Source organism: Nannobrachium achirus (assembly GCF_963921795.1).
Source record: "Nannobrachium achirus genome assembly, chromosome: 8".
Lineage (NCBI taxonomy): Eukaryota > Metazoa > Chordata > Actinopteri > Myctophiformes > Myctophidae > Nannobrachium > Nannobrachium achirus.
In genome coordinates, this window is record NC_137817.1 from 57,813,911 (window position 1) to 57,827,283 (window position 13,373).

Sequence of the window (13,373 nt, forward strand, 5' to 3'; positions counted from 1 at the left end):
CAGAGAGCGAAAGGGTACGAATACATGGACCACGGATCCATTTGGTTCCATCTGTACCCTCGCGGAGGATTGTGATGTAACATTACCGAGCAGGGAGATAAGCAAACCAGTTGACAACAGCTGCCACAATGGAGAAAAACGCAAATCGAGAGCTGGAGCAAGAAACTCTCTCTGTATGTTGGATTAATGCTTTGTATTCATATATGTATTTATTTATGTAAGTCTGTATCTGTCCCTCAATCAGACCCAATTCAGACCTTGGAGATACAGGAGTCAGGTGAAGAGGATGAAAACAGGGTAAGCCTCGGCCTTCCGTAAAAAGTTTGGGGGTTTGGGGTTTATTGCGAAAATAGGGCCCAAAATCTTAGTAACTTACAATAAAAGTATACAGTAGGTCTACAGTTAAGCAGCAGTTATTTCTATTCATTAAACTATGGATGATGCTGGTGTCCATTTCCCTGTTCCAGGAGTTCTTGTTTGTATCTGACCTGGACCGGCACAAAGGCAAGACGAATGCATACATTTGGTAAGCCATTGTGGAAGTGAGGTATGTACCATGCTAGAACAAGGCAAACTAAAGCAGGGGTGTCCAAACCTTTTTCAAAGGGGGCCACATTAGAAAATATTAAAACACCTGGCAAAATTTCGGTTGGACCATATCAAAGTCAGCATGCATCGCATTTAACGACTTTAATTAATTCTCATCATCAATATTTAATTTCATTAAATTGTCTTTTGTCAGGTGTGTGCACTGAACAAAACACAAATAACTTAAATTACCAAATGTAACCATACATGCAAGGTAAGAAATAAAAAAAATAGCCTTTTTCTGACCCCATCAGAATGAGACAACAGGGAACAAGGAATCCTGACAAATGATAGTATAAAATATTCTTGTTTGACGCTGCTGGCAGGCGGTTTATAGTCCAATTTAGGAATGAAGCCGCAGGCCATATAAAATTTGTCATCAGGCCGCATTTGGCCCCCAGGCCACACTTTGAACACCCCTGGACTAGAGGAATGCCTACTTTTCAGAAACACACAACCACAAAAGAAAAACGTTTGATTCTTACTTTTGCAATGGATCAGATCAGATAAGTCTATGACCATCAAATCTCCTAGCCTAGAGGGCCATCCCTGATACTGCGTTCACTCATTCCTTCCCCAGTATCAGGTCTGGACTTCAGCGTATAGGCAGCAAGTATGAGATATTGGCCCCGATCATTTTCTGATCGGGGCCAATACAGTGACTTTACTTGATCATCTTGTTTTTAGGGGAGAAAGAAATCATGGCATGCACTCCATCAACTTATTCAAGATTATTTGTGGTTCTGTCATTCTGTCCAGGAACATCATCACTGTCGCTGTTTTCTACGGCCAGCCTGTCATCCAGCTGTTCATTGGATATCAGACGGTGTGTATCAACTACCATATGAATAGATGCAGTTCAGCTTCAGATGCAGCACTCTAATATCCAGGGACGTGCTGGCCATTGGGAAAAGCGGGACAACTCCCAAATGGCCGGTTCATTCCCGGCCGGTCCAGGCCGGCCGTTAGGAAAAAAATGTTGGGCAGAAACCTTGTATCTCCAAGTTTCAAATGTGTACAATTTTTCGCAGAAACCTCGTATCTCGTCGCACAAAAGTAGTGAAAATAGCAGATCTACAAGCACACAACGCCTCGCACCGCGAGGCGTTGTGTGCTGTTCTCACTAGTTCTCACTAGTTCGGCTGTTTTCACTAGTTTGAATCATTTTTAGAATGATTAATGCAAAACGAACGGTTTTGGACATACAAGGTTTCCACCCGACAACGACAAAATATAACTCATGTAATTGGCCCACTGGCTTGTCACTTGTCATGATCTGAAATGGCAAATCTTTGTGTAGCAGCAGCGCTATAAAGAGAGATCTCTCTCTATAGCACGCAATGAGGGCCTCTCCAACTCTTTTTCCCGGGCTGAATCAGGGGCCCAGCACGTCCCTGCTAATATCTGGCTATAAATTCCACAAATATCTGCATGTGTGTGAGTGCATGTCACCCAGCACGAGTGACATAGAGCAGTGATACTCAAACTCTGGCCCACGGGCCATTTCCGTCCCGCTGTGCAATTTTGACTGACCCACCATCTTAATGTCCCCGAAGTCACGCCAAGCTTTAAACTGAGCAGATTAGTCCTTCCGTTCCAGAGATAATGGCCAAAACATCTTGAAAGCGGCCATTGAAATCTAACCCTAACCCTAACCCTAGATACTAACAAAGTACATTTATATTGCATTAATAATTAAAGGCACTAAAGGGACAGTTTATGGAGGAATAGTTTTTTTGTTATCTAACAAATCTCTTTCTGTCTCTCTCTCTCCCTCCCTCCCTCCCTCCCTCCCTCCCTCTCCCTCTCTCTCTCTCTCTCTCTCTCTCTCTCTCTCTCTCTCTCTCTCTCTCTCTCTCTCTCCCCCTCCCCCAGGTTGTTAATATCACAGGAAAGCAGGACATATGCTATTACAACTTCCTTTGTGCTCACTCATGGGGACATCTGAGGTGTGTGTGTGTGTGTGTGTGTGTGTGTGTGTGTGTGTGTGTGTGTGTGTGTGTGTGTGTGTGTGTGTGTGTGTGTGTGTGTGTGTGTGTCCGTGCGTGCGTGCCTGCGTGCGTGCCTGCGTGCGTGCCTGCGTGCATGCCTGCGTGTGTGTACACAATACACATCTTTTGTCACAACTATCTTCATAGCTGTGTGAAAAAGCATCACAGACTCATCTCTCCTGTTCTTTCCAGGGCGTTCAACAACGTCTTCAGTAACCTAGGTTACGTCTTGCTGGGTATACTCTTCATCATCATCGTCGGCATTAGACACCTCCACCACCACCGAGCCCTGGAGGATCACGATAAGGCACGCACAGAGATTTTAGCGGACTTGCAGCATCAGTAAGATAACCTTTCTCATCAATCATCACTGTGTCGCTGCCTCATGTCTATGTGTTCTGCTCTCCAGAGGTGCGGCATCCCCAAACACTTTGGTCTGTTCTACGCCATGGGAATAGCACTGCTGATGGAAGGTGTGCTCAGTGGCTGCTACCACGTCTGTCCCAAAGACTCCAACTTCCAGTTCGGTAAACACCCCTGTTTTCCTGGCTTGGGCTTTAATTATGGGGTTTCTTACCACATTTATATAAATATCTAACACATGCGCGCAGGGGGTAGGGGGGGACGGGGGGGATTAACACCATAGTGACAAGCAGGCAGGCAGTGGCAGAAGGAGACCGTCATTGCAGGTGCTGGACCTGCTGCTGGTGTGTGTAGGCTAGTCTCACATCATTCTCAGTCAAAATGAAACGGTCAAAAAACCAAAAAACGATAACGTCGTTCTTTAAATCAAGCAACAATGTAAGTACCTTTGAACAGATGCATAATGGAAATGCAATTTCGTTTGTCAACACATTTTAAGTTACGTTTCCTCTTGTTACTGTGGTTCAATAAAAAGATCTAATATAGACTTAATGAATTCATGTGTATTTCATTTTAAAAATGCCTTGAAATCTGCGTAAAACAACTGTGTAATTCAGCTCAAGTGGAGGGGATATGTCCCCCCCTCCTCGGGGCAAAAGTGGGGGGGATATCACCAAAAGTGGGGGGGATACCCCAAAAATTTTCGTGCGCGCTATGCGCACGCACATACCTCCCAGATGTGTCCCCTTCACTTTTAAAATGCCTCCTGCGCCCCTGACATGCGCGCAGGGGGTAGGGGGGGACGGGGGGGATTAACACCTCCACTTTTTTTGGGTGGGGGGGATATGCCCTCCAGTGTTCAGGTCCAAGAAAAAGCCGCAAATATGATCGATTATACTGTACACACTGAGTAGTTCTCATTTCAAGGCGTATTACTGCCCTCTAGAGGCACAGTCCCACCAGTGCAGTCACAGTGCAGTCGGCAGCTCAGCTCAGCTGTTCTGAATGAGTTTAATTAATGCAACGCGATAGTGACAAGCAGGCAGGCAGTGGCAGAAGGAGACCGTCATTGCAGGTGCTGGACCTGCTGCTGGTGTGTGTAGGCTAGTCTCACATCATTCTCAGTCAAAATGAAACGGTCAAAAAACCAAAAAACGATAACGTTGTTCTTTAAATCAAGCAACAATGTAAGTACCTTTGAACAGATGCATAATGGAAATGCAATTTTGTTTGTCAATACATTTTAAGAACCACCGCTCAGTTCACACGGGTGTGATTTTTGGTACTTTATATAGCTGTAATGAGGCTATGAAAAAATAAAAAAATCCCATCCACTTCCACTATAAAAGAATCTGCAATGGATGATTCTGTCCCACTGGGATTAAACAAATTAAAACATGTATTTTCGGGGAAACCCCCTGTTTTGCAATGTAACTACTGTACCTTTGTCTTCCCTTTTTATTAATATCACCTAGATGTTTTTCCTTTGGTACTTTATATAGCTGTAATGAGGCTATGAAAAAAAAAAAAATACCATTCACTGCCACTATAAAAACAATCTGCCCAGGGTCAAATGTCCCACCATAGTAACAGGGCAGAATGGGGCGGGATTTGCAAAAGCCTGAATTGTTTACTGAAGTCGGAGGTAAAGCTGTGTGTCTAGTTTGCGGGGAGCACTGCCTTTTGGCCCGGCCCTCCACAATATTTTATGTTGTTCATGTGGCCCCATGGAGAAAAAAGAATTGCCCACCCCTGGTTTACAGTGTCTACAGAATGGTACAAACATAGCGGGTGCTGACCTTAATGCTCTGTTATAAGGAATAGCTGATGCAATTAAAAACGCAGCACAGAAAATAGACGCTTCATGGAGATGTTTCACCGTTTTAGTGCTCCTTCAGCATAGCCTCATAAATCAGTCCGCACATCACCACCCCCTGTTGGTGGGTGGTGTGTAATGAAGTGTGTGATAGAGTCTGACGCTTGCAGTCAGGCTACCTTCAGCAGGCTTTGCTGTAGATTTCAGTGATTTTGCGCCAATTTGCGGCGATAATTTTGTCTTCCTTCACTTTCTCCCGACCGCTTGGTGCCCCCCCAAGCATGGTGCCCTCACTGCCCTGTGCTTGAGCACGCACATGGTGCCTTGGTGTACAACAAACTTTGAGTAGGCCTACCGGACATTTTTAACATGTTTTTCCACACAGTTTTTGACCGGACATTTTATACAAACCTTGAGCCGTTTGTGCCAGGATGTAGGCCATATCTAGGCCTGATGTAGCCGCGCTTGTTCTTGAAGGACAACTTTTTTTTTGTTATTCATATTTTAGATTGTAATTAGAGGAAAGAAAAGAGTGTTAAAATGTTTTCATTTACCTCTTTCTATTGTTTTAGCGATTTTAGTATTTTGATTTCAGTGGGTGGGGGCATGCGTAAACATGGCTAAATATGTCTTTTTAAACACAATAAGCTGGCAATTTCTTTGTTACTATTTACACCAGCACCTATAAGTCACATCTGCCCATGAAAAATTGCCGTTCATCTTGGGAATGGGCCTATTGTGTGTAAAAATACATATTTGGGTGGGGGCATGCAGAAATCGTTAAAAACGATAGAAAGAAGTGAATGAAAACATTTTAACACTCATATTGTAACTCATATTTAACACCCATGTTGTAAAAAAACAAGTTGTCCTTTAAAGGAGCTATAGTCAACTTTTTCATTGTAGGGCCGACACTTTGTTTACATCCTAGTCTATAGACTAGAATGTAAACAAAGTGTCGGTCTGACAATGGCCAAAATGATTATTTTATCATTATTTTACACTTTTTGTGGTCATTTTTGTATAGAAACATATATGAAGCTTATTTTTTTATAAAATATTTTCGAAACATTATTTTTATTTTAACATCCGTTTTTCAAGAAAAAGTTGACTATAGCTCCTTTAAGCACCAGACATTTTTGAATGGGTTTTTGACCAGATAAAAAAACTTGTCTCATATAGGAAGAGTGGCCACTAGGGAAATGTGGGGACCCGGAAGAGTGTGCACTTTGGGGAGAGAGTATGCACTATAGGGCCCAAAGCAGAGTGGGAATTGGGAAAACTGGACACTACACTGGGTGAAAAGATAGATTATCGGGCCAGTATACTACATTCTATGACAGTATATTCAGTAAATAAACCGGCATAATCAGAGGTAATCAGCCAGATATTCAGGAGTATTCAGTTCGGTATATAGCCGTTTTGTACCACTACTTAAGTATGCGTGAACCCCTGCTGTGACTGCTGTCAGAAATCACACCTCTCTAGTCCCAGGATTTCTCACTGGTGGGAGGGATTTTTCCCCCTCCCTGTACCTGCATTTTCACTGAGCATGTGCACTGAGCCAGCTGTGATTGGCTGTGATCTGTGACCTCTCCACACTGGGGGGGGTTTATGGGGGGGGGGGGGTATTCGTGGACCCCCCCTTCCACATTGGGGGGGGTTAATGGGGGGGGGGGAGGGGGGTATTCGTGGACCCCCCTTCCACATTGGCTCCATTATATATTATATATATTGTATATTATTGTATATTTATATTCTAGTTAATCATTATTCAGTATTCCAATTAAAAGAAAAATAGCAAAATAGCAGATCTACAAGCTCAAAGTGATATTCTAGTTAATCATTATTCAGTATTCCAATTAAAAATAAATAGCAAAATAGCAGATCTACAAGCTCAAAATGTGTTGCACTGTGTCACATAGAATTAATTTATGAACGAATAGGCATCAGTCAGGTAAATTGTTTTTATTGAGAGAAACACAACAGAAAAGCATAACGTTACAAAATATTTAAATGGTGCATACGTGGTGTCAGTTTTCAATTACAATTGTGGGGATCCTTGACATGAAAACGCATGTATATCATGTATATCAAAAAACAAAATAATAACAGCAAACCAGTCAATTTGCTTGCCATTCCTGTACTATACAATACTGTACAATACTATACTGTATCTCTTATGATGTTCAAAAATAAAGACGTATTGTATCATACAACTGTTTCTAATTAGTCATCATTGAATGTCATTATAGTACATGAGATTGCAAGTTTCTACTTTTTACAACATTGTAATTACTTGAAAATGTGAGTTAAGGCAAATTAAGCCCTTTATACAAGACAAACTAAAATTTGTCTTTTTGGGAGGGGGGCTGTTTGCCCTCCTCCCCTTTCTTTAAACAAATAGTCAATTTGTAGGTCAAAGGAATGAACCAGACCCCTGGTGTGCCTTTGTCTAGCTGGGGGCAGTATATCACTGATTATCACTGAATACAGAGGAATATGACAGAATATCCCTAAAAAGGTATATACCCAATAATGTCGGTATATGCCCAGTATATCTGTAAATAAACTGTCATATACTCTACCAGTATATGTCAGATAATCTCTCTTTTCACCCAGTGCTAGCATGTGGGCACCAACACAGAGTGGGTACCAGACCTCAGAGGAGTGCATGGGCTCCACAGCTCCACGTAACACAATATAACAAATGCATCTACATGAATTGATTGTGAAACATACAACTGTGTAGGTTTTAGTGTGTGCGTGAGTGCGTGTGTGTGCGTGTCTGTGCAGACACCTCATTCATGTACATGATGGCAGGGCTGAGTGTGTTATAAAGGTATGTTTCTCTGCAGACACCTCCTTCATGTACATGATGGCAGGGCTGAGTATGCTGCAGCTCTATCAGAAGAGACACCCAGACATCACTGCCAGCTCCCACTTCTACTTCTTCCTGGCTGCTATTGTCCTCATCTTTGTGCTAATGGGAGAGGTGAGTATGATCCTGTCCCTACAGAGTTTCAGGTGGAGGTGCATGGTTATAAGAGGAGAACAAATCACTTGTACACACTGTTGAAGGCCGGGTGGCTGAGAATGTTTTGCGGCAGGAAAATGACATAAAAAGATTACAAATAATAATAATGGATTGCATTTTTATAGCGCTTTTCTAAGCAAGTTGTGAACTCAAAGCACTTTACAATGGTCCACAATGGCACATACATTGAATGGCTGTGTCATGTAATTTTATCATTTGTACTGTACCTTTCATGACATGAAATGCATCTCAATGTGCTTTGCAGAGCAAAAGTGAATCACAAGTGCCGTTGGACGAGTTTCAAGTTAATTTCAATGGTCCAGGCCGCCATGTGACGAGTTTCACAAGTTCCTTATTGTGACGCTGGATTGTGCTGTTTGCTACTGTAGCTTATGGGTCACCAATTATTTCCGGGGTAACCGGAAGGTCACCTGACACGTCGATGAGGTCACCAGAACAAAAAAAAATGCATTTCCCATTTTTTATGAGAAGAAAAAGGAAACATGTACATAACGATTGTGTATGGGGGAAAGGGGCTGGGTGCAAGCTTTGACGCGGAAGTGTCCATCTTTGGAGTGGATCGTCGCCGTGTGGACGGATTAATTTCCACGCTTAATATATTCTATGAATTTTCAAAGGTTAGTGAAAAACTCTCCCAAAAATGGAGATGACTGACATCATAGATGTCTGATACCACATGAGGTTGACATAGTATGTCCATAGGCCTATGGGCATTCCAAGACATGCTGGGCTTAATATTGATGTCATTATGGATCTCCATATATGGGCATTAAAGGGGCAAGGACGGAATGGTTAGCACCGCTCGAGGGACAAGACCGGCAGACACAGAGATATTTGCAAGTGTTACTCGCCTCAAGGCGACCACACTTGCAATTTCCAATTGCATCTTTCTAGTTGATGTGCTTCCTTATATTGCATTACAGTATATCCTATGTATGTGTTAGTACTGCATACTGTAGCAGCACTTTGAAAGAACAGTATTGTGTAATACTCTAACAAAGTGATTCTTGTGCACGTGCAGTTTTCTGACAAATTCAGGGAAGTCGGACAGTGGGTGTTCTGGAGTATTTTCACGTTGATCCATATCCTGGTCATTCTCTACCTCACCATGCAGCTGTACTACACAAGCCGCTGGACACAAGGTAAGACCCAAGCCACACATGGTCTTTTTTATACTCTCTAGCAGTTTGGAGTTGGTTTACCTGCATGATCCATTTTTGGCTCTGATGCAGTGATGCTGATCCCAAGAGGCCTAGAGTCTAGACCACCAGTTACCCATGCTTTGATCCATATTTAATAAACAAATAGCACACATTTTCTTTAAGTTTGAAAAGGAAATTAATTACAAAATAATGATATACCGGTATATATATATATATATATATATATATATATATATATATATATATATATATATATATATATATATACCGGTATATATGTATGTATGTATGTATGTATGTATGTATGTATGTATGTATGTATGTATGTATATGTATATATGTATATGTATATATATATATATATATATATATATATATATATATATATATATTATAGAAAAAGTTGAAAACCTTCCATAAGAAGGGACTGCATCACTCCAAGGAACTGCAATGGACAACTGCTTAATTCATGATTTTTTATTAGCGCTTTTTATTAGTGCTAATAAAAAATCATGAATTAAGCAGTTGTCCATTGCAGTTCCCTGGAGTGATGCAGTCCCTTCTTATGGAAGGTTTTCAACTTTTTCTATAGTTTATGCATGCTGACTACGACTTGCACCTCATATGGGCCTTTCGTTTGGATGTGCAGGAGTCTCTCCTCTTTGTTATATATATATATATATATATATATGTATATGTATATATGTATATATGTATATATATATATATATATATATATATATATATATATATATATATATATATATATATATATATGTAATACATCGAAAAAACACGGCCTGCTCACATATTAGGAGGGTAGTATGAGTCACCAGAAAAAATAATGGGTGTTTTTAATGAATCTATCATGGTTAAAATGAAGTTTGAAGTTACAATGGGTGTGTGTGGGGAGAGGCCCTGGGCCTGGAGGGCCTGGTAACATTTACATCAAATATCTAAATATTCAATCAAGCTAATTAAAAACAGTTGAGGGTGTTCATAAAAGCCTGATTAGATGATAAAATTACCAAAAGTTTTTTTGAAAGGGAAATATCCCTTTAACATAAATGGGACCATATTTGCACAAAACGCATATCATGGTAATTGAATGGCAGTTTTTAACTAGTGACAGGAACCATAAAGTATGTATGACGATGTTTATTAATATAAGATTAGACAATCAAAGAGGAAAATGAATGGAGTCCAGTGGAGAACAAATCTTTTTGGTACCTCGCGGGGGAAAACAGTGCAACTAGCGGCTAATCAAGGGACTATAAATACATTTATATATATGTGTGTGTGTGTGTGTGTGTGTGTGTGTGTGTGTGTGTGTGTGTGTGTGTGTGTGTGTGTGTGTGTGTGTGTGTGTGTGTGTGTGTGCCCAGCACCAGAAGCGAGAGTCCTGTACAGGGCTAAACGTTGCCTAAGAGGAGGAATAAGAGAATGCCAGTCCATTGTGAGTACTGTACTCTCTCTCTCTCTCTCTCTCTCTCTCTCTCTCTCTCTCTCTCTCTCTCTCTCACACACACACACACACACACACACACACACACACACACACACACACACACACACACACACACACACACACACACACACACACACACTTCAATTTCTTTATTTGAGTCCACAGTTATACAATAAATTACGGGGCACAAATATCTTTCAGTTGCTTCTGATGTCCCACAGCATGCTTGAAACAACATGAGGTCTCAGTGTCTCTCAGTGCTTAAACCCAAACCAGACTGTACAGAATCAAGTTCAACACATGCATATAAGCTTATTCGCAAGTCAACATTGGTCATACTCTTCAGTCTGTCATATTGGCAAAACTGGATATATAATTATGTTTATGGGTACAAATAGCACTTTCTCCTCCAAATAGATCGCCTGCCTATAATGGAGGAGATTGAGCAGTATGTTGCAAGTTGCTTTGCCTGGCCTACACTTGGACAGCCCCAAACTCCTCACAAATAATACTGGTTCCCTCTGGAGCTACTGTGTTACTAAACCATAACTACTACTGTACACCATCACTGAACGCACATGAGTTCTGGGCAAAACCCGCCCACGGAAGCTTTTGATTGGCTGAACCGGCGCTACGGAGCGCTCCTTTTTGTTCGCTTGGACTGCACAGAGTGGTGCGACCACCTAAACCTAACCTTAACCCTAACCCTAACCTCAGTGAAACTAACACTGGTGAGTCACTAACCTGCCGACGCTGGTGATAGCTAACCTGCCGACGCTGGTGAGTATTGTTATCCTGCCGACGCTGGTGAGTAGCTAACCTGCCGACGCTGGTGAGTAGCTAACCTGCCGACGCTGGTGAGTAGCTAACCTGCCGACGCTGGTGAGTAGCTAACCTGCCGACGGTGGTGAAAACGAATGAGAAATCCCTGAACTCATGTGCGTTTCCAAATAGCGCATCACTTACTTACCTCATTCTGTCTCTCTCGTGTGTGTGTGTGTGTGTGTGTGTGTGTGTGTGTGTGTGTGTGTGTGTGTGTGTGTGTGTGTGTGTGTGTGTGTGTGTGTGTGTGTGTGTGTGTGTGTGTGCGCGCGCGCGCGTGCGTGTATATTAGGTTTGTGTGCTGCTGCTGCTGTTTGGGATCCTAGCGAACATTGTTCTGTAAGTGGTCAGACGATGTTTTTAATGTTCCTATAAATGGCATATTATGCTAAAACACATTGTGAGCTTGTACATGCTTTTATTGCAATTATTTTGAATCCTCTCCTCTCTCTCTCTCTCTCTCTCTCTCTCTCTCTCTCTAGTGCTTTCTATGGTTTAATAAAGAAACCTGAAAAGTTTACCGGCCACCTATTGCATATCGCCATCGGGAACCAGCTGCTCTACTTGACCTACTACATGGTCATGAAGGTGCGTGTCAATGGAAAGTCTCAAATAAATACTGTACATATTTAAAATGTTTTGTATGTCCAGTATATTTACAAAGCTTTTAGATGTCATAGTCCCATACTGGCTGAACTCTCTCTCTCTCTCTCTCTCTCTCTCTCTCTCTCTCTCTCTCTCTTTCTGTGTGTGTGTGTGTGTGTGTGTGTGTGTGTGTGTGTGTGTGTGTGTGTGTGTGTGTGTGTGTGTGTGTGTGTGTGTGTGTGTGTGTGTGTGTGTGTAGTGTGTAGTAGACAAGTGTGCCTGTTGCAGTATCAGGAAGTGGTTGAAGTTGGTTATTATCAGTATCCTCACTGGGTTGATGTGGGGTTTTGCGGTGTACTTCTTCTCCACCCACGTAAGCCAATGGGAGGTCAGTATCACCACACGCACGCACGCACGCACGCACGCACGCACGCACGCACGCACGCACGCACGCACACAAACACACACAAACACACACACACACACTCACACGCGCGCAACACACACCAGTGTTGACTTGACTCATATAGTTGTTTAGTACAGCGACTTAGGATACCTTAAAAAGCGCTATACAAATCTGATGTTTTATACTCTTTTGAATAAAATAATAAAAGTCATATTTTAGTCTTAAATGTTTTGATGTTAGTTTAGTTATAGTCCACTAAATCTGCAGCTGATTTTGTCGACTAAAATGTATTTTGGCGGGCCTTAATGGCGTCGTAGTGCCTGATTTTACACCTGGTTGCACTCTGAAAACAGCGGATCTACAAACTCACAGTGCGTCGCGCTGCAGCGCATTGTGAACGCAACCAAACATGAAATGACTTGTCTTTTCGCTCCACTGGATATCTTCTCCACTAGCCCCTCCCTAACATTTTAGTTTAGTTTTAGTTAGTCTAGTTTTTATTTGTTATATATTTAGTCTTAGTTTTAGTCATCATTAGTTTTTGTCAGTGAAAAAAGGTAGTCGATAAACATTTTTCGTCATCGTTTTAGGCGACAAAATAAACACTAACACATACGCAGAGGTTGGAGATAATTTCTAGAAGCCAGTTTCCAGTTTCAATGTGTGGTTATAACTGTTGATGATCTGTGTGTGTGTGTGTGTGTGTGTGTGTGTGTGTGTGTGTGTGTGTGTGTGTGTGTGTGTGTGTGTGTGTGTGTGTGTGTGTGTGTGCGCGTGTGTGCGTGTGTGCGCGTGTGTGCGTGTGCGCGCGCGCGCGTGTGTGTGTGTGTGTGTACTAGAAAACCCCTGCAGAGTCTCGTGAACTCAACAAGGACTGTATCCTGCTGTCCTTCTATGACCACCACGATGTCTGGCACTTCTTCTCCGCCATTGCCCTGTTCGGAACCTTCATGGTATGCGCACGCACGCATGCGTGTGTGTGTGTGTGTGTGTGTGTGTGTGTGTGTGTGTGTGTGTGTGTGTGTGTGTGTGTGTGTGTGTGTGTGTGTGTGTGTGCGTGCACGTGCGTGTGCGTGTGCGTGTGTGTGTCACATAGCTGTCCCCGACAAATAC